Genomic DNA, 20,390 nt, shown 5'->3' with positions numbered 1-20,390 from the left:
GAGCGCTTCTACCTGATTATGCCTGTCAGTCAAAGAATTCTCGTGACCTGAGTCAGCCAATCAGAGTAACACACCTGACGTGATGAATATTCACAGGTCAAATGCCTTTGACTCACAACAATCTCACAAGATAAACCATGTTGAACATGCGTTTCGGTTGCTTCGCTTTTTCTCGTTGAACAGAGAGCAACAGATATAGAACCGACTCCAGACGGATGCGAAATGACGTAAAGATACATTTGATGTAAAGCGAGTGGCGCAATTTCACTTGATTTTTCCTAACTTTGATCATTTAGATTTCAAGTGAGCGGTCGGCATTGTACACTCAGACGATGGGCGGTGCCTCGCTGTTCCGTTACGCACCCACCGACAAAACTCGCTTTTCGGTATTTTTTAGATAAAGAGAGTATTGCCTGACAGCATTTGAAGTGTCATTCTTTAGAATAAATCACGCTGATATTGTTGAATTACATTTTTACTTTGTCTTGTTAATTTTTAGCGTGATATACAACGATGTTAAAATATTTTAGTCAAAACTTGACTAAATATAAAAAGGGTCCCTGCCTGAACGTTATAACATTTAGAGGGTCACCTAGAATCCGTCCTGATTGGTCAAAAAGCCATATGGGGCATGTCGACACTGAATTGGTAATAAATGAAGACATCGGCAGGAGGCAGTTCAGATAACACTCGCACCAAACAATATAAAACAAGTAAAGTAACACAGTCCCAGAATAATAATTAAGACTTCAAGTAGCTTAAAGGTAAAATGCATAATACACTCGGCATTACTACGTATCGCACAACACGTTCAAACAAGTCGCGTACAGCTAACATCAATACATTTAGTCAAGATGTCACAGAATGAAACTGATCGCACTGCATTTCTTCATCAAGACGAAATGTGAAACCGAGAAAGCGCTGACATCATTGTTTCAATAACACAGGCCAAAATGGACCTAATCGGCTGACATCATTGTTTCAATAACACAGGCCAAAATGGACCTAATCGGCATACAATGGACTCTCTTGATTTATGAGCTTGTTTCAATCCAAATTCAACATATGCATATATTGCTATTTCATATGTTACGTGGATTTCCATTTGTCAATTGGGCAAAACTGAGCTCAGTGCATAAGTGATATCGACGACATTTCCGTCGATATCAGTTTTGATATCGGCGACCTCTTTATTGCTTCCCCACTTCAAAAACTGTGACAGGGGAGGCTACCGCTCCTTTCACGGCAGACTCTGCACCCGAGTTGTTGGCCTTTAAGTCAACACCGGTGGATTGTGGAATTCTGTTTGTGATGGGGTCTGGTGGTTTCCGATTGTCTGTATGTTCATGGAAACCTTCGGGTCTGCATAACAGTTTTTATAGGGCAAAGAAAATAGCCCTGACATTTTCAATCCTGTTTGATTGCACTTCGCCTCCCGAGGTGATCGTAGTGTTACGGCTCTCGGTTACATCTGGCACTGCGAGCAGGATGGGACTCGGCATGATATGATCAGGTAATGGCATAATATGACCACTGAACATTTTCGTGCTGTTCCCATTCTGCGAACTTGGGATGGACAGTGGTCCCCCGGTTCGGAACTTGGGAACGGAGTTCATTCCAACGGGGGCGATTGTGACAGGGGAGGCTACCGCTCCTTTCACAGCAGACTCTGCACCCGAGTTGTTGGCCTTTAAGTCAACACCCGTGGATTGTGGAATTCTGTTTGTGATGGGGTCTGGTGGTTTCCGATTAGCCCTAACATTTTCTATCCTGTTTGATTGCACTTCGCCTCCCGAGGTGATCGTAGTGTTACGGCACTCGATTACAAAACAAAAACACCTAAATTTAAAAACAAACAAATATATATGAAAATGTAATTATCCCAGAATTTAGTTGAGCAAGTGACTAAAGACTTTTTGAAAGAAAAGACATTTTGAAAAACTGAAAAGTACAAGAAAAGAGTGAACAAAAAGAAATAATAATCAGAGGGAGGGATATGGAACAGCCAAAACTGAGACAAATACTTTTTTAATTTCTTTACAGTAAATACAAAATGTCCAGAGAATTAGCAATATATCTAACATTGACTGACTGTGTGATGATATCTTCTGCTATTGGTCTGTTTCGACCTGTTTCAACAGACTATAGCAGAAGATATCACACAGTCCGTCAATATTGGGTAATATTTTTGGATTGAGAAAAGGATAAAGAATACAATAGGGATATCATCTGGAAAAATGTGTATGTAAAGTTTCATGGAGATCTGTCCATTAGTTTTATGGGAATCGCTCCACACACACACACACACACACATCGCTCAATGTCATTAATAACACAATTCTTTTCATTGTCCGGGGATCCTGCAAAATAAATGTCAAAGTAAAACTTTTCTCACCTCTGTCTAAAATGTACATTTGACTACATGTAAAACACACACACACACACACACACACACACACACACACACATACACACATACACACACACACACACACACACACACACACACACACACACACACACACACACACACAACAGTTGCCGAGTTGGCATTACGCGCATTAAAATGTCCTCTAATGCTGGGTATGTAGGTGTAAGACGGTGAGTGAGGTCAGCCTGGCAGAATGAATCATCAACTCATTACAATGTGAAATGGTATTAAAACAGTTTGAGATGATATGTTAATGGCAAAGAAGTGTCATTCAATGGGACTGTGCACCGCTTAAACCCGACAGCAAGTAAAGGTTCCTCCTTCCCCGTGTCGTGCACACCGCCACAGATGTGTCACGTGACAAGACCAGCCTCCACTGGGACACATTCCAACAAGCAACAGCCTGCTTTCTGCGCAGATCTGGATTTTTTCATTTTTAAATTTGGATAGAGGGTAAACTGTTGCTGTGATGTTTTAGGGATTCTTCTGCAGAGAACGGACATCAGTGTGATTTGCAGCTGAGTGGGGCTTTTACTGAACACGTCAGGCGTTTTCCTTTGCTAAATTGTGTCCGATAAGAGTTATCATGCGCAAAAAAATTGATGTTATAATTGTTTTTTAAAGGCACAGTAAGCCTCCCGTAAACCATCACAGAGCTCCCCGAGCGTCTACATATAGTACAAGCATACTTCCATTTGAACGCTCACCGAACGGGAACATCCTGGCTGCTTTCTGTCGAGCGTGAGAAATTTTCAAAGAATTTATTTTCGTGGACTTGGTCCTCAACAACAATGGCGCCTCGTTTTGGTGCTGGACGGCTGTTATGAATACCGGAATTCACGCCCGAACAGTAAGCCTCCCGTAAACCATCACAGATACTGTCAGGCTTTTACACACAGTACAACACCCTTCCATTGAACGCTCACCAAACGGGAACATCCTAGGTGCCCTACGTAAAGAGCGAGCAATTTTTAAAGAATTAATTTTGCAGATTGTCTCGAACACTTTTTGGACCCATCCTGAACTCAGGTCAAACATGAGTTACTTCCCTTCGGGTCTCATTCTATCGATGTAAACTGGCGATAGCCGTGAATCGATGATTATCAAAATGTTTTTGGACCGTGGTGCGTTTTTGCGCTAGACCTAACTTTTAAAATCTAAATAATAAATTGACAGCTTGATACACAAACATTCTTTAATCATAAAATAATTCTTTTTTCATAAAGACAAGATCAGTACAATTCGAAGTTGTGAAAGTTTGAAAAAAGAAAAGCCCGGAAGCAGGGTCACGCAAGGGTCGTAGCAGACGACGGTTTATCAGTGCATATCGCCGTTCCTCTCAACAGTCAAAAGCCATCGCAAGAGTTCTTGTGAACCACAGCCGTTTGTTTCGTGCATAAAAACGTGCTATTGTAAATAAGCTCACATCGAGTCGCATTCAAATGACTAACTGACGACTACACTGTGAAAAGGGGAAACTGGATCACAAGGGTTCACGATGGCTCAGGGGAAAGATAAACCACGCAAAAATAAATTCTTTGAAAATTGTTCGCTCTTTACGGAGGGCACCTAGGATGTTTTCAATCGGTGAGTGTTTAAATGAAAGGGTGTTTGTACTGTGTGTAAAAGCCTGACCGTATCTGTGATGGTTTACGGGAGGCTTACTGTGCCTTTAAATATTTTTTATCTGAATATATTTTGCAGACAGATAGTATAGGTATCAGTGGCTGAATTAATTCGGCAAAAACTAAAACAAAACAAAAACACCACCTTTGTGGACAGGAAGCAAACCAGGCTGTAGACTTTCGGTAAGTGACCAAGTGGAGGGGTGGTCTCATCAGTTTGTCTGCATGGATCAAGGGGAGGGGTGGTCTCATCAGTTTGCCTGCATGGATCAAGGGGAGGGGTGGTCTCATCAGTTTGCCTGCATGGATCAAGGGGAGGGGTGGTCTCATCAGTTTGCCTGCATGGATCAAGGTCGCCATGAAAATGCTGTGCTCGACAAGAACGGTAAACTCTTATTCATTCTGCAAACCTCACAATGTTTTCTTAAAGCACAAAACGTGTTTATGGTTTGACTTTTGTGGGAAAAAAATTTAAGAGGATGCTTGACGTTAGTCGCACTTCTATTTCCAATCCATTTCCATTGAGGAAGATTGAAGTGGCGGCAAAGTGTTCAGAGCGGACAGGCAATCAGCCAGCACGGTCCAGGACCCCACCCCCTCCAAGTTTGCTGAGAACGATTACCAGGGAGGATCGATGGGCAGTCAATGGGCGGGGGAGCGGGGGTGGGGGGGGGGGGTGGGGGTGAGGGGTGAGGGAGGTGGGTTAAAGGCGCACCCCTTCCCGTGTAAAGCCAGTCAGTCGTTCTGCTCACCATCATCTCACATCATGTCCAGGCTTGTACACTGGATGAGACCAGCCCTCCACTTGATCTGGTCAGACTGTAACAAGGGATGAGACCAGCCCTCCACTTGATCTGGTCAGACTGTAACAAGGGATGAGACCAGCCCTCCACTTGATCTGGTCAGACTGTAACAAGGGATGAGACCAGCCCTCCACTTGATCTGGTCAGACTGTAACAAGGGATGAGACCAGCCCTCCACTTGATCTGGTCAGACTGTAACAAGGGATGAGACCAGCCCTCCACTTGATCTGGTCAGACTGTAACAAGGGATGAGACCAGCCCTCCACTTGATCTGGTCAGACTGTAACAAGGGATGAGACCAGCCCTCCACTTGATCTGGTCAGACTGTAACAAGGGATGAGACCAGCCCTCCACTTGATCTGGTCAGACTGTAACAAGGGATGAGACCAGCCCTCCACTTGATCTGGTCAGACTGTAACAAGGGATGAGACCAGCCCTCCACTTGATCTGGTCAGACTGTAACAAGGGATGAGACCAGCCCTCCACTTGATCTGGTCAGACTGTAACAAGGGATGAGACCAGCCCTCTACTTGTTCTGGTCAGACTGTAACAAGGGATGAGACCAGCCCTCCACTTGATCTGTACAAACTTGGCCTTGTTCCGCGTACTGTACAAACTTGGCCTTGTTCCGCGTACTGTACAAACTTGGCCTGATCCCAGATGCTAGCCGAGTCGTGTACGGTGCCTTTAAGGCATCATCCGGGCTTAGCGAGGAATCACAAAGTGAGATGACAACCCGGGTCTCCAGCTCGTGCAGGCACGCGCCGCATCACGGCCAACCTGATTGGATGGCTGCCTTTGACGTCATCACCCCTATCACACACACACACCGTCACACGTCTCCATTTCTAGACCTTTCCAGTTTCAGAAATACCGTCACCCACTGGTTCAATGGAGTGTTTTTACATTTAGTCAAGTTTTGACTAAATGTTTTAACATAGAGGGGGAATCGAGACGAGGGTCGTGGTGTATGTGTTTGTGTGTGTGTGTGTGTGTGTGTGTGTGTGTGTGTGTGTGTGTGTGTGTGTGTGTGTGTGTGTGTGTGTCTGTCTGTGCGTGTGTGTGTGTAGAGCGATTCAGACCAAACTACTGGACCGATCTTTATGAAATTTGACATGAGAGTTCCTGGGAATGATATCCCCGGACATTTTTTTTCTTTTTTTCGATAAATACTTTTGATGACGTCATATCCGGCTTTTTGTAAAAGTTGAGGCGGCACAGTCACACCCTCATTTTTCAATCAAATTGATTGAAGTTTTTGTAAAGCAATCTTCAACAAAGGCCGGACTTCCGTATTGCATTTCAGCTTGGTGGCTTAAAAATTAATTAATGACTTTGGTCATTAAAAATCTGAAAATTGTAATAATTTTTTTTATATAAAACGATCCAAATTTACGTTCATCTTATTCTACATCATTTCCTGATTCCAAAAACATATAAATATGTTATATTTGGATTAAAAACAAGCTCTGAAAATTAAAAATATAAAAATTATGATCAAAATTAAATTTCCGAAATCGATTTCAAAACAATTTCATCTTATTCCTTGTCGGTTCTTGATTCCAAAAACATATAGATATGATATGTTTAGATTAAAAACACGCTCAGAAAGTTAAAACGAAGAGAGGTACAGAAAAGCGTGCTATGCAGCACAGCGAAACCACTACCGCGCTGAACAGGCTCGTCAGTTTCACTCCGTTATGCACAAGCGGCGGACTACGGTCATTGTGAAAAAATGCAGTGCGTTCAGTTTCATTCTGTGAGTTCCACAGCTTGACTAAATGTAGTAATTTCGCCTTACGCAACTTGTTTGTTTTGTATATTTGTTATTCTTCGTTGATATAAAAAATAAAAACAAGTCGCGTAAGGCACAAATACAACATTTAGTCAAGGTGTCGAACTCACAGAATGAAACAGAACGCACAGCATTTTTTCACCAAGACCGTGTACCCGCTCGTGGAAAAGGCAGTGAAATCGACAAGCCTGTATAGCGCGGTAGTGGTTGCGCTGAGCGGGATAGAACGCTTTTCTGTAACTCTATTCTTTTTAACATTCTGAGCTTGTTTTTAATCCAAACATAAAATATCTATATGTTTTTGGAATCAGGATTCGACAAGGGATAAGATGAAATTGTTTTCAAATCGATTAAGGAAATTTGATTGTAATCATAATTTTTATATATTTTTTTTTTTTAGAGCTTGTTTTTAATTCGACTATAACATATACATATCGTTTTTGGAATCAGGAAATGACGAAGAGTAAGATGAAATTATCTATGGATCGTTTAATAAAAAAAATAATTTTGATTACAATTTTCAGATTTTTAATGACCAAACTCATTAATCAATTTTTAAGCCTCTAAGCTGAAATGCAATACCAAAGTACGACCTTTGTCGAAGATTGCTTGATCAGAATGTTAATTGGTCAACAAATGAGGGCGTGACAGTGCCGCCTCAACTTTCACTAAAAGCCGGATATGACGTCATCAAAGACATTTATCGATAAAATGGAAAAAACATCTGGGGATATCGTACTCAGGAACTCTCTTGTGAAGTTTCATTAAAATCCGTCCAGTAGTTTTGTCTGAATCGTTTTACACACACGCCCACACACACACATACACATACACCCCCTCGTCTCGATTAGGGTTAGGGTTAGTTTCACTGTTGTTTCACTGACATCAAGAACTGGATGACTGAGAACAAGTTGAAGCTGAACAGTGAGAAGACGGAGGCCCTTCTCGTTGGAACACGACAGAAGATTGCTTCCCTCACTGTGACCGACCTCCAGCTGGATGACGCGACTGTTCCATTCTCCCCTGCTGTCAAGAGCCTTGGCGTCTTTCTCGACTACACTCTCTCCATGCAGACACACATCTCCTTCATCATCAAGACCTGCTTTTTCCACCTACGACGCATCGCCTCCATCCGTCGCTACCTCACCCACGACGCCTGTGTCAAGCTGGTTGTCTCCCTCATCTTCAGTCGTCTGGACTACTGCAACTCCCTTCTGGCTGGCCTCCCCGCCTCATCCATTCATGGCCTACAGCGAGTCCAGAACGCTGCTGCCAGGCTGACGTTGAGGAAGACGAAGCGAGACCACATCACCCCCCTACTTCGCTCCTTGCACTGGCTCCCTGTCAACACCCGAATCTCCTACAAACTGTCCACTCTGGTCTACAAGTGTCTCAACGACTCTGCTCCCGAGTACCTTCAATCCTCCCTGGACCTGTACACCCAGCCCTCCGACCGTCCCCTTCGTTCTGCTGCTGACCCACTCCGCCTTCACATCCCTCGCTGGAAACTCGCATCTGCTGGTCAGCGTGCATTTCCCTCCGCGGGCCCCTCCGTCTGGAACTCCCTGCCGCTTGAGCTTCGCCAGAGCCCCTCTCTTGGCGCGTTCAAGAGTAGGTTGAAGACTCAGTTATTCCCGTAGCTGGCTGCGACTTTCATGTTCGACGTGATGTGTTGTGCCCCAAACGACATGATTCTTGTGCTGTGCTCTGTGAGAGGTGTTTTCTTTGTGCTTAATATCATTTTGTTTGGACCTAGCTAGTGATGTGTACATTGTTGTTAAACAGTTGTTTGTTGTATGTTTATCAGGGTTTGCTAGTGTGTGATAGGGTTCGTGTCCGTCTGTAGATGTTAGTTTCTTTGTTAGTCGTGTGTTGACAACTCTTCGACAAGCGCTTAGAACTGTACCCACGGAATACGCGCTATATAAGCTTCCTATTGATTGATTGATTGATATGTTAAAACATTTAGTCAAAACTTGACTAAAAAAAAGGAAAAGATATTTACACACACACACACACACACACACACACACACACACACAAACACACGCACGCACGCACGCACGCACGCACGCGCATACAGACACACGCACGCATGAACGCACGCACGCGCATACAGACACACACACACACACACACACACACACAAACATAGCCTACTCACACACACACACACACACGCACGCACACACGCACGCACGCGCATACAGACACACACACGCACGAACACACACAGATACACACACACACACACACACACACACACAAAGACACACACACACACAGATACACACATACACAAACTGATTGGGAAACGAGTTTAATGTACTCCAGGTAGTTGATGTCAGCAGCACGTCCGGTGATCGTTTGACTCTCCACGCACAGAAGACCTCCAACCAAGAACTTGAAGACAAATTCTTCAAATATGACTGACAAAATATGATGCGTGTTGAGGAAACATTATGTCAGTGTTTTATTATGACCGAGAACGTTGTCATCGCTGACTGAGTTGCAACTACTGACAGGAAATGCCAGGTTTTGTTCTTAGCCCAGGCAGCACCTCCAAATAAGGAAGTAGCCAGGCAGATAGTGGTTAATAGCCCCCCCACTCCAAAAACTAATCTGTAACAACTTTGCATAAACAATTACTTTCCTAGTTCATCCGAGTGTGAGCTAAAGGAATGCGAATATGACCTTGCACTTTACCACACTAGTTTAGCCGCCTTTATGTAATAAAGCGGCTATTAGTTTTCACTCTGTTAATAGATGTTTGTCTGTTGTCCCACGACAGTTTAGACTTGTATCTCTGGTACTCTGGGGTCAATTGAGCTCAGATTTGCTGAGTGAATTGTGTGCAAAAAAATGAGGTACCTATAACTTTAGTCAAACTTGAGATATTAGCTTTACACGCCTTCACGCGCCCAGCCAGGGAACTTTTTTTTAAAGGGTTTAAAATGAGGATGCGCGTCTCAACGTAACACTTGACGTCAAAAAAATTTGTTAGTGAGACTTCAGACCTTTATTCACAAAGTATGGGTGCTTTTACAAAGCATGGGTGTGTAGACTAGTCAGATAATATATATTTGTAATTCGTTTCAATTGTTTTCAAAGACGTTTTTCATTTGATTTGAATGTGTACGTCAACGCGTACGTCTGCGTTTTAAACATCTTAACTTGACACCCCGACAAGGCGGCTCAATGAAAGGTTTCACACGATGACGCGCGTCTCGACCTAACACTTGACGTCGAAGAAAATGTGCTCGTCAGCCCTAGGACCTTTATTTATTATGGGAACCGGTAAATCAACCGCAAAAAGAAACCAAGTTGAATTGCCTACAAGTATATGCAGTATATCTGTAAGTCACCCCAGCCCCGCTGTGTAAGTTGTTATTGTATCCTGGCGTCGTCCTGGCGAGAAAGAGATGACAGCTTCGCTCACAGTTGAAGGATGAGATTTGCACGGTCATATCATAATGATGAAAGCCTTTGGCGTTGAATGACCTCACACTGTCTGCACTCAAAGTCAGCCATTGTGTGGATTTACGCTGTGCGTGCGATATTGTTCGGTATTCAACGGCTTCACTTGTATGCACATGTTATGAAAAATAAGTTAGAACTGCAATGTACACACACACACACACACACACACACACACACACACACACACACAGATGGGTGACACACACGCTGCACTACTTCATGTTTACTAGTTCGGTCTTATCAGCCAGGAGGTTGACCCCGAGGTCACAGCGAGAAGAGAGCCAGGGAACCCGAGTTACACATAATCACTTTAGCTCGGTGCAGGGGAACCACTACAGCCCCCACTAGGTCACGCCACAGCTGCTTGCTCACACTAGGTCACATCTGGTGACGTCGCTAATCACGTGACAACCTCACACACAACCGTATCTTGTTGTTGTGGTGGTACTGTTGTTGTTGTTGTTGTTGTTGTTGTTATAATGGCGCAGGTAAGGCAGTAAAAGATTGAACTTGTGATGCCAGGCCTTTAGACACGATATCGAATCTGTATCATTTGACGTCAGGATGATGTAAGACTTCACCAATCTCCAAGCCATCCGCTTCCATGACGTTGAACTATCATCATCTTCACCATCATCACCATCATCATCATCATCATCATCATCATCATCATCATCACCATCATCATCATCATTTTCATCCTAGGTCACAATGACGCCGCGAGCTACCTTAAACCATAACAACAATGTGTTATTCTTCGTTTTTGCTGAACTCGATACTACCGTAATACCCCCCCCCCCCCCCCAACCCGTCCCCTAGCAAACCCCCATCCCAATCAGTCGCACCACCTTCCACCTATTTCGTCGTGGTTGAGGGTTATTGTGAGCAGAGTCAATCATGGGGTGGGATACAGTGCCTGTGCTCTCTGTGTGTTCCCTGATGACCTCTGGCCTATGGGTGCGTGTAAAGTGCATGTGCTCTGTTTCCATGGAGTATTTTGGGCTTGCACAGCTGCCAACAGTGTGTTTACCACCAGGGTTTTTGTTGCTCGTACTGCTGACACAGTGCCGCCACTGGTACACAACCTGTTTTGCTGGCCTTGGCTTTAGTAGGGAATCGTTTGTTTATTGCTCCGTTGTTGTTGTTGTTGTTGTTGTTGTTGTTGCCGCCGCTGCTGATACTCGTGTTGTTGTTGTTGTTGTTGTTGTTGTTGTTGTTTGTTGTTGTTGTTGTTGTTGTTGTTGTTGTTGCCGCCGCTGCTGATCCTCGTGTTGTTGTTGTTAATGTTGTGCACGTAATGCTCTGTTCTTCAATGTTCTTCTTTCTCCAAAGTCTGAAGAACGTGGGTTTTAAAGAACCTTCTGCCTTAGACTTTGATGGAGGCTCACCCGGTCTCACACGACCCCCTGGCTTCTCAAAGACAATAAACAACACAAAGCAAACAAAACAATCAGACAATAAACAACACAAAGCAAACAAAACAATCAAACAATAAACAACACAAAGCAAACAAAACAATCAAACCATACACAACACAAAGCAAACAAAACAATCAGACAATAAACAACACAAAGCAAACAAAACAATCAGACAATAAACAACACAAAGCAAACAAAACAATCAGACAATAAACAACACAAAGCAAACAAAACAATCAAACAATAAACAACACAAAGCAAACAAAACAATCAAACAATAAACAACACAAAGCAAACAAAACAATCAAACCATACACAACACAAAGCAAACAAAACAATCAAACCATACACAACACAAAGCAAACAAAACAATCAGACAATAAACAACACAAAGCAAACAAAACAATCAGACAATAAACAACACAAAGCAAACAAAACAATCAGACAATAAACAACACAAAGCAAACAAAACAATCAAACAATAAACAACACAAAGCAAACAAAACAATCAAACAATAAACAACACAAAGCAAACAAAACAATCAGACAATAAACAACACAAAGCAAACAAAACAATCAAACAATAAACAACACAAAGCAAACAAAACAATCAAACAATAAACAACACAAAGCAAACAAAACAATCAAACAATAAACAACACAAAGCAAACAAAACAATCAGACAATAAACAACACAAAGCAAACAAAACAATCAGACAATAAACAACACAAAGCAAACAAAACAATCAAACAATAAACAACACAAAGCAAACAAAACAATCAGACAATAAACAACACAAAGCAAACAAAACAATCAGACAATAAACAACACAAAGCAAACAAAACAATCAGACAATAAACAACACAAAGCAAACAAAACAATCAGACAATAAACAACACAAAGCAAACAAAACAATCAGACAATAAACAACACAAAGCAAACAAAACAATCAGACAATAAACAACACAAAGCAAACAAAACAATCAAACAATAAACAACACAAAGCAAACAAAACAATCAGACAATAAACAACACAAAGCAAACAAAACAATCAGACAATAAACAACACAAAGCAAACAAAACAATCAAACCATATTGTGTTGGGAGTATTGCATTTCATATCTCAAGTTATCTTTGACTGTGATTCGTGTGGCATACTTTTTGGTCCTAAGCTGATTGTTTGTGAGCGAAACATATCTTAAAGTTACTAATCATTACTGGAAATATCACATTATCGTATCACAAGTTATCAGTGTTGTGTATCATAACACAGTGAGGCCGAGCGCAAACGACAAGGCCTGAGAAACAAAGGGATATAAGCGCTCTATATATAGACAACAACAGTATGTTCACAGCGCTCGCGTCCCTTTGTTTCTTATGCCTTATCAGTGTTATGTTGAACTTTCCAGAAGCTCAAGAAATATGACATCCCAGACGATCGTGATTTGCTTGGCGAGGTCAAGTATTTCGGTCGGACCGAGTCAGTGACAGTGTAGCATCGATACGGTCTGGGTGACCACAACCCGTCCACGTTGACCCAGACAAAGGGTCAATGAAATGATTGTATTATCGTCCCTGTCGGCGCATCAGTACAAAACAAGATGTAACAAGTAGTCGTTATTATCGCCGCTTAGTGAACTACCACGCCCTGGATCGTGGAACGCCTAGTTGTGTCCACCGCAGGCGCTACACACTTTTCTGTCCCCCGCAAGACCAAGCACGGGGTAGGTGTCTCCAATAAATGCCTTAAAATGGTAGATAAGCAGACTTTCTTGAATTGAACTTTATGTCATACTGACCAGTACTTTTGTTTGCATTGGATCAGTCAGTTTTCTTACCATTTATACTCTCGTGTACTACATAAGAGACGAAATTTCACCAAGACAGGTCAGAAATATTGTCCCCCACGTTAAAAATGATAAAATAACACAAAGCACGGTCAACAGAAGGGCTTAAATCTTCTTGCTTGTCAAAGTCTAACTACTTGTGGATACTGCTTTCCATTTTTAAGTTTCAGCTTAGCTTAGTTTAGACTCACGATGGGTACAAAGATCAACAGTGAAATTTGACGGGGTAAGATCCCCCGCAGCTTGGTCGATTTGCCTACTACACCCCACCGCAACACTAGGGTAAGATCCCCCGCCGTTATGTTTATCAGAAAATAATCGCATACAGCTGTGGTTTTCGTCTAGATCCACTAATTATGGATGTGATTGGCATCTGACATCTTCAGATGTACTCCAACATTTGGTACGAGCAATAAGACACCGATCAACCATTGTTTTAGTGTATGTGTGTGTGTGTGTGTGTGTGTGTGTGTGTGTGTCTGTCTGTGTGTGTGTGTGTGTGTGTGTGTGTGTCTGTCTGTGTGTGTGTGTGTGTGTGTGTGAAATTATTACACATAAATATGTCCACTTCACACAGGAAACTGTGAGGTTGTTGCTTTTTGCTTTGAGTCCAGAGGGATACTATTACAGTCATGCAAGACTTTAGAGGATGAGGAGATCCGTTTGTACTTTAAGGACTGTGCTTTTTAACAGAGCAGATTAAAATAAAATAAACACACTCAACTCTGTCTCTTTCCACCTTCAGTCAAGTAATGTACGTACATATGTGTGCCTGTGTGGGTGTATGTCTGTCTGTCTGTGAAAAGCTTTTCTCGAAAACTACTTGATAGATTGTGATGAAACTTGGTACAGACATTTTTGAGAGCGTTTGCTTGAAACAATTTCGCCGATTTTGGATAGGGCTATTTGATGACGTCATATTTGACTGTTTGCAAAAGTTGAGGCGGCACTCTAACAGCTGCTGTTTTTCATCAGTTTGGTTGCAATGTTCGTTACATGATCTTTGACTTGGTCCGGACTAGGGGATTGCATTTCAGCTTGGCACCTTACACATTCGCTTATGAAATATTCACTCAAAATTAGTTGATTTTTTCGATTTCTGAAAAAATTCGATATTTCAATCACAAAAGTGACATTATTGTATTCTCTTCTTCTTCTCGATCGCTCAGGTTTGTATTCTGAATTGCTCCTGTATCCGAAAATATATAGTTTTGTTGTGTTGGATTGAAAAATGGGCTTAAAATGAAGAAACCCGTTAAATAGCGACTTTCTTAATTGTGAGATGAAAAAACAAACAAATATCATTCCTCCATTCCTTATCATGTGCTGATTCAAAACAAATACTATGAGTTATTTCTAATATGCTGACTGTTAGCAAATGATAACAGACATGTCGAGAAAAAAGATATCAAGCATGAGCCTTTTAGACGAATGCTGATATCGTTTGTGAGACATGTCTGTTATCACTTGCTAACAGTCAACATATTAGAAATAACGGTTTTATTACCGTTTAATTCGACCAAAAGAAATTTTGAAGCGACCCCGCGAATTAGACAGAACAGCCGCAATGGGAACTGGAGCGCTCCTACCTGATTATGCCTGTCAGTCAAAGAATTCTCGTGACCTGGGTCAGCCAATCAGAGTAACACACCTTACGTGATGAATATTCACAGGTCAAATGCGTTTGACACACGACAAACCATGTTGAACATGCGTTTCGGTTGCCTCGCTTTTTCTTGTTGAACAGAGAGCGACAGATTTAGAACCGACTCCAGACGGATGGGAAATGACGTAAAGACACATTTGACGTAAAGCGAGTGACCCAATTTCACTTGATTTTTCCGAACTTTGATAATTTAGATTTCAAGTGAGCTAGTCGGCATTGCACACTCAGAGGATGGGCGGTGCCTCGCTGTTCCGAAAAGCACCCACCGACAAAACTCGCTTTTCGGTATTTTTTAGATAAAGAGAGTATTATCTGACAGCATTTGAAGTGTCATTCTTTAGAATAAATCACACTGATATTGCTGATTTAAATTTTTACTTTGTCTTGTTAATTTTTAGCTTTATAAACAAAAAGGGTCCCTGCCTGAACGTTATAACATTTAGAGGGTCACCTAGAATCCGTCCTGATTGGTCAAAAAGCCATTTGGGGCACTGAATTGGTAATAAAGTTTTATGGTGTTCGGCGCAGAAAATTTGCTCAAAATGAAGACAATCTTTGTAAGGAAATGATGCTTCAGTAATTCGCCTGTTTTGATTTTACACTAGCTCTAGTTTGGAACAGGTTCATGACGTCATATTGAAAGGCGATATTTTGATATCACAATGCGCGCGACGTTCGTTCTCCCCAAAACAGCAAAGATTTTGCCTCGTACGTACTGCTTTTGGAGCTTATTTTTCTTCTCAATACTATCCTTCCCCTCTGTCTGTCTGTCTGTCTGTCTGTCTGTCTGTCTGTCTGTCTGTCTGTCTGTCTGTCTGTCTGTCTCTCTCTCTCTCTCTCTCTCTCTCTCTCTCTCTCTCTCTCTCTCTCTGGGAACACAGATATTTTTGGAAGCTGTTCTTGCGAGTAAAAAAGAGTTACACTCTCCAGAAAAGTGCTCAAGTTGTTTCCCTTGATAACTGATATCCAGGTAGCTGTCGATCAGTTACCCAGACACCTCCCCGGCAGTTAGTGTGTGGTCGCTGGTCTTCATGTGTCAAGTGAAAACGCTTCAAACGGGTTAGTTTTGCTGTGAATGATGTGCTATGTCAGCGCGCACATGCAGGGGGGGGGGGGGGGGGGGGGGGGGGGGAGTGGGCGTAGCACGTACTCCGGCAAAAATGCGGGGGACCTTATCTGGTGTCTGCGGGGGACCTTACCCACTGAGAATCGAGTACCACAAAATAACGCTAGATTAGAGCAGCTTATCCGCGATGCTGGTATCCCAAAACGCGCATACAAGTCTGCAAGGTATCGAAGATTGAACTGTGAGTATTAGAATAGTGATTCAAATGGTAGTTATGGGTTAATTTGTAAGAAATTGAGACCTCTCAGCATAATTTTCACTGACTTCGGCAGAAAATCGAACGCCACTGTTCACGAGTACACAACAAGACCAAAGTAAAATATTGTACTTATAGCCTAGGAAATTCTGCTTCGGAATATATATAATAAATAATGTGATCTGCCATAACATACCTTCACAGAGCAATTATTTTGCGATATTTCAACTCTGCTTCCGCGTGCGGGGGACATAAAAGTGTGTAGCACCTGCGGTGGACACAACTAGGCGTTCCACGATCCAGGGCGTGACTACGGACATCTGCCTTCTAATCGCTCCGAAGCAAGATATAACTCGCAGATGCTGAGCAGTACGTGTTGGTCAGTTGACGTGTACTAGCGGGGACAGGCTGAAGTGCAAGTTACCTTGATTGAGTTCAAGTTTACAACAAATTAATGCACTAGCATTTGATGTTTGAACCTTATTCGGTGCATTTAATGCTTAGACCCTAGTGAGTCTTATACAGTCGAGCTGTAGCCACGCTTTCTTTTACTACACGCACACAGATACCGATATAGACAGACACACCGACTGACAGACACACAGACACAGCGATAGACAGACAGACAGAGAGACAGACAGACAGACAGACAAACAGACAGACAGACTGACAAACACACACTGTATAACAGTATAGTCTTTTTCAGTACATGTACAACCAAACCCCACTCCCAACCTACACACCAAAATTGTTTTCCTTTCCCTATTTGTTTTTTTGTGAACAACAAGAACACCTTAGTTAAGCGATATGACTTACTTTCTATCCTGTGGAGTCTTGTATTTTTACTTTTTATTTGTGTTCTCCCGCGCATACTAACTACGCAGCTGACTTAATAAATGGCACAATGAATTCAGCTTACGACAGGCCCCTTCAACTTTGGGCCTCATTAACATTCTGTGATGTGTGTTGTGTGCACTTTACCGTATGAAATGTGCGCATAACATCATGGAGTCACCGACTTATCGCTGTGATGTGTGTTGTGTGCACTTTACCGTATGAAATGTGCGCATAACATCATGGAGTCACCGACTTATCGCTGTGATGTGTGTTGTGTGCACTTTACCGTATGGAATGTGCGCATAACATTATGGAGTCACCGACTTATCGCTGTGATGTGTGTTGTGTGCACTTTACCGTATGAAATGTGCGCATAACATCATGGAGTCACCGACTTATCGCTGTGAGGTGTTGTGTTTTCTTCTTCTTCGTCGTCGTTCATGGGCTGGAACTCCCACGTTCACTCGTGTTTTTGCACGAGTGGATTTTTACGTGCATGACCCTTTTGACCCCGCCATTTAGGCAGCATACGCCGATTTAGGGGGAAGCATGCTGGATATTTTCGTGTTTCTATAACCCACCGAACTCTAAGAAGGGTTACAGGATCTTTTCCGTGCGCACTTTGTGCTTGCGTGTACACACGAAGGGGGATAAGGCACTAGCAGGTCTGCACATAAGTTGACCTGGCAGATCGAAAAAATCTCCACCCGTAATCCCCCAGGCGGTCGCGGCTGGAATTTGAACTTACGACCCGCTTCCGATTTTAATAGGAGGCCGATGTCTTATCCACTACGCCACTGCGCCCGTGTCGTGTTTGATCGCTGCCCTGTCCGTCGTCTGTCCACCGTCCGTCGTCTGTCCACCGTCCGTCGTCTGTCCACCGTCCGTCGTCTGTCCACCGTCCGTCGTCTGTCCACCGTCCGTCGTCTGTCCACCGTCCGTCGTCTGTCCACCGTCCGTCGTCTGTCCACCGTCCGTCGTCTGTCCACCGTCCGTCGTCTGTCCACCGTCTGTCCATCGTACGACCACCGTCCGTCCATCGTACGACCACCGTCCGTCCATCGTACGACCACACTGCATGACTCTCCCGCCCCTCACACACAGAACCGTGGGTCAGTTGGGCCAAGATTCAAAACTATATATCGGTCAAAAGGTCCTGGCCAGAAACAAATGTTGTGTCAAAAGTGTTGACATCCAGGATGTCTTTTGACACAACATTGTTGTAGTTTTGAATCCAGGTCCAATGACATATCACACATGCTTTTTTCCGGAAATAAAGCGTCTTTGAAGAGCTTTAATTTGAATGTCCATCTTCACAGTCTCATAATAGCAAAGTGCACACGAAACAAAGACATGGGGCGGGAGGGAAGGCCGAACCGTTGAACATGGAGCTTGGTGCTCTCTCATTCTCTCTCTCTCTCTCTCTCTCTCTCTCTCTCTCTCTCTCTCTCTCTCTGTTCATTACGCAAGGTAAATCTTCTACATCCGGCCTAAATAGGTGTTATTCATATTCGCTAGCAATATCATCAGAATCATGCTGTTGTGTGCTTCCTTGTAGCGCTTTTTTGGACTCGTGTGTCCGGGTTTCAGTGACTATGATGGAAAGTGTGCGCACGCGGCGCGATCCTTGTCACTGAGCTTGCCATCAACATTGTTTTCATGCGGCGCGATCCTTGTCACTGAGCCCTTGCCATCAACATTGTTTTCATGCGGCGTGATCCTTGTCACTGAGCTTGCCATCAACATTGTTTTCATGCGGCGCGATCCTTGTCACTGAGCTTGCCATCAACATTCTTTTCATGCGGCGCGATCCTTGTCACTGAGCTTGCCATCAACATTGTTTTCATGCGGCGCAATCTTTGTCACTGAGCTTGCCATCAACATTGTTTTCATGCGGCGCGATCCTTGTCACTGAGCTTGCCATCAACATTGTTTTCACGCGGCGCGATCCTTGTCACTGAGCTTGCCATCAACATTGTTTTCATGTGTCGGGATCCTTGTCACTGAGCTTGCCATCAACATTGTTTTCACGCGGCGCGATCCTTGTCACTGAGCTTGCCATCAACATTGTTTTCACGCGGCGCGATCCTTGTCACTGAGCTTGCCATCAACATTGTTTTCACGCGGCGCGATCCTTGTCACTGAGCTTGCCATCAACATTGTTTTCACGCGGCGCGATCCTTGTCACTGAGCTTGCCATCAACATTGTTTTCACGCGGCGCGATCCTTGTCACTGAGCCCTTGCCATCAACATTGTTTTCACGCGGCGCGATCCTTGTCACTGAGCTTGCCATCAACATTGTTTTCACGCGGCGCGATCCTTGTCACTGAGCTTGCCATCAACATTGTTTTCACGCGGCGCGATCCTTGTCACTGAGCTTGCCATCAACATTGTTTTCACGCGGCGCGATCCTTGTCACTGAGCTTGCCATCAACATTGTTTTCACGCGGCGCGATCCTTGTCACTGAGCTTGCCATCAACATTGTTTTCACGCGGCGCGATCCTTGTCACTGAGCTTGCCATCAACATTGTTTTCACGCGGCGCGATCCTTGTCACTGAGCTTGCCATCAACATTGTTTTCACGCGGCGCGATCCTTGTCACTGAGCTTGCCATCAACATTGTTTTCACGCGGCGCGATCCTTGTCACTGAGCTTGCCATCAACATTGTTTTCACGCGGCGCGATCCTTGTCACTGAGCTTGCCATCAACATTGTTTTCACGCGGCGCGATCCTTGTCACTGAGCTTGCCATCAACATTGTTTTCACGCGGCGCGATCCTTGTCACTGAGCTTGCCATCAACATTGTTTTCACGCGGCGCGATCCTTGTCACTGAGCTTGCCATCAACATTGTTTTCACGCAGCGCGATCCTTGTCACTGAGCTTGCCATCAACATTGTTTTCACGCGGCGCGATCCTTGTCACTGAGCTTGCCATCAACATTGTTTTCACGCGGCGCGATCCTTGTCACTGAGCTTGCCATCAACATTGTTTTCACGCGGCGCGATCCTTGTCACTGAGCTTGCCATCAACATTGTTTTCACGCAGCGCGATCCTTGTCACTGAGCTTGCCATCAACATTGTTTTCACGCGGCGCGATCCTTGTCACTGAGCTTGCCATCAACATTGTTTTCATGCGGCGCGATCCTTGTCACTGGGCTTGC

This window comes from Littorina saxatilis, linkage group LG13 (assembly GCF_037325665.1).
Source record: "Littorina saxatilis isolate snail1 linkage group LG13, US_GU_Lsax_2.0, whole genome shotgun sequence".
NCBI classification, from domain to species: Eukaryota; Metazoa; Mollusca; class Gastropoda; order Littorinimorpha; family Littorinidae; genus Littorina; species Littorina saxatilis.
Note: the sequence above shows the minus strand (reverse complement) of the source record.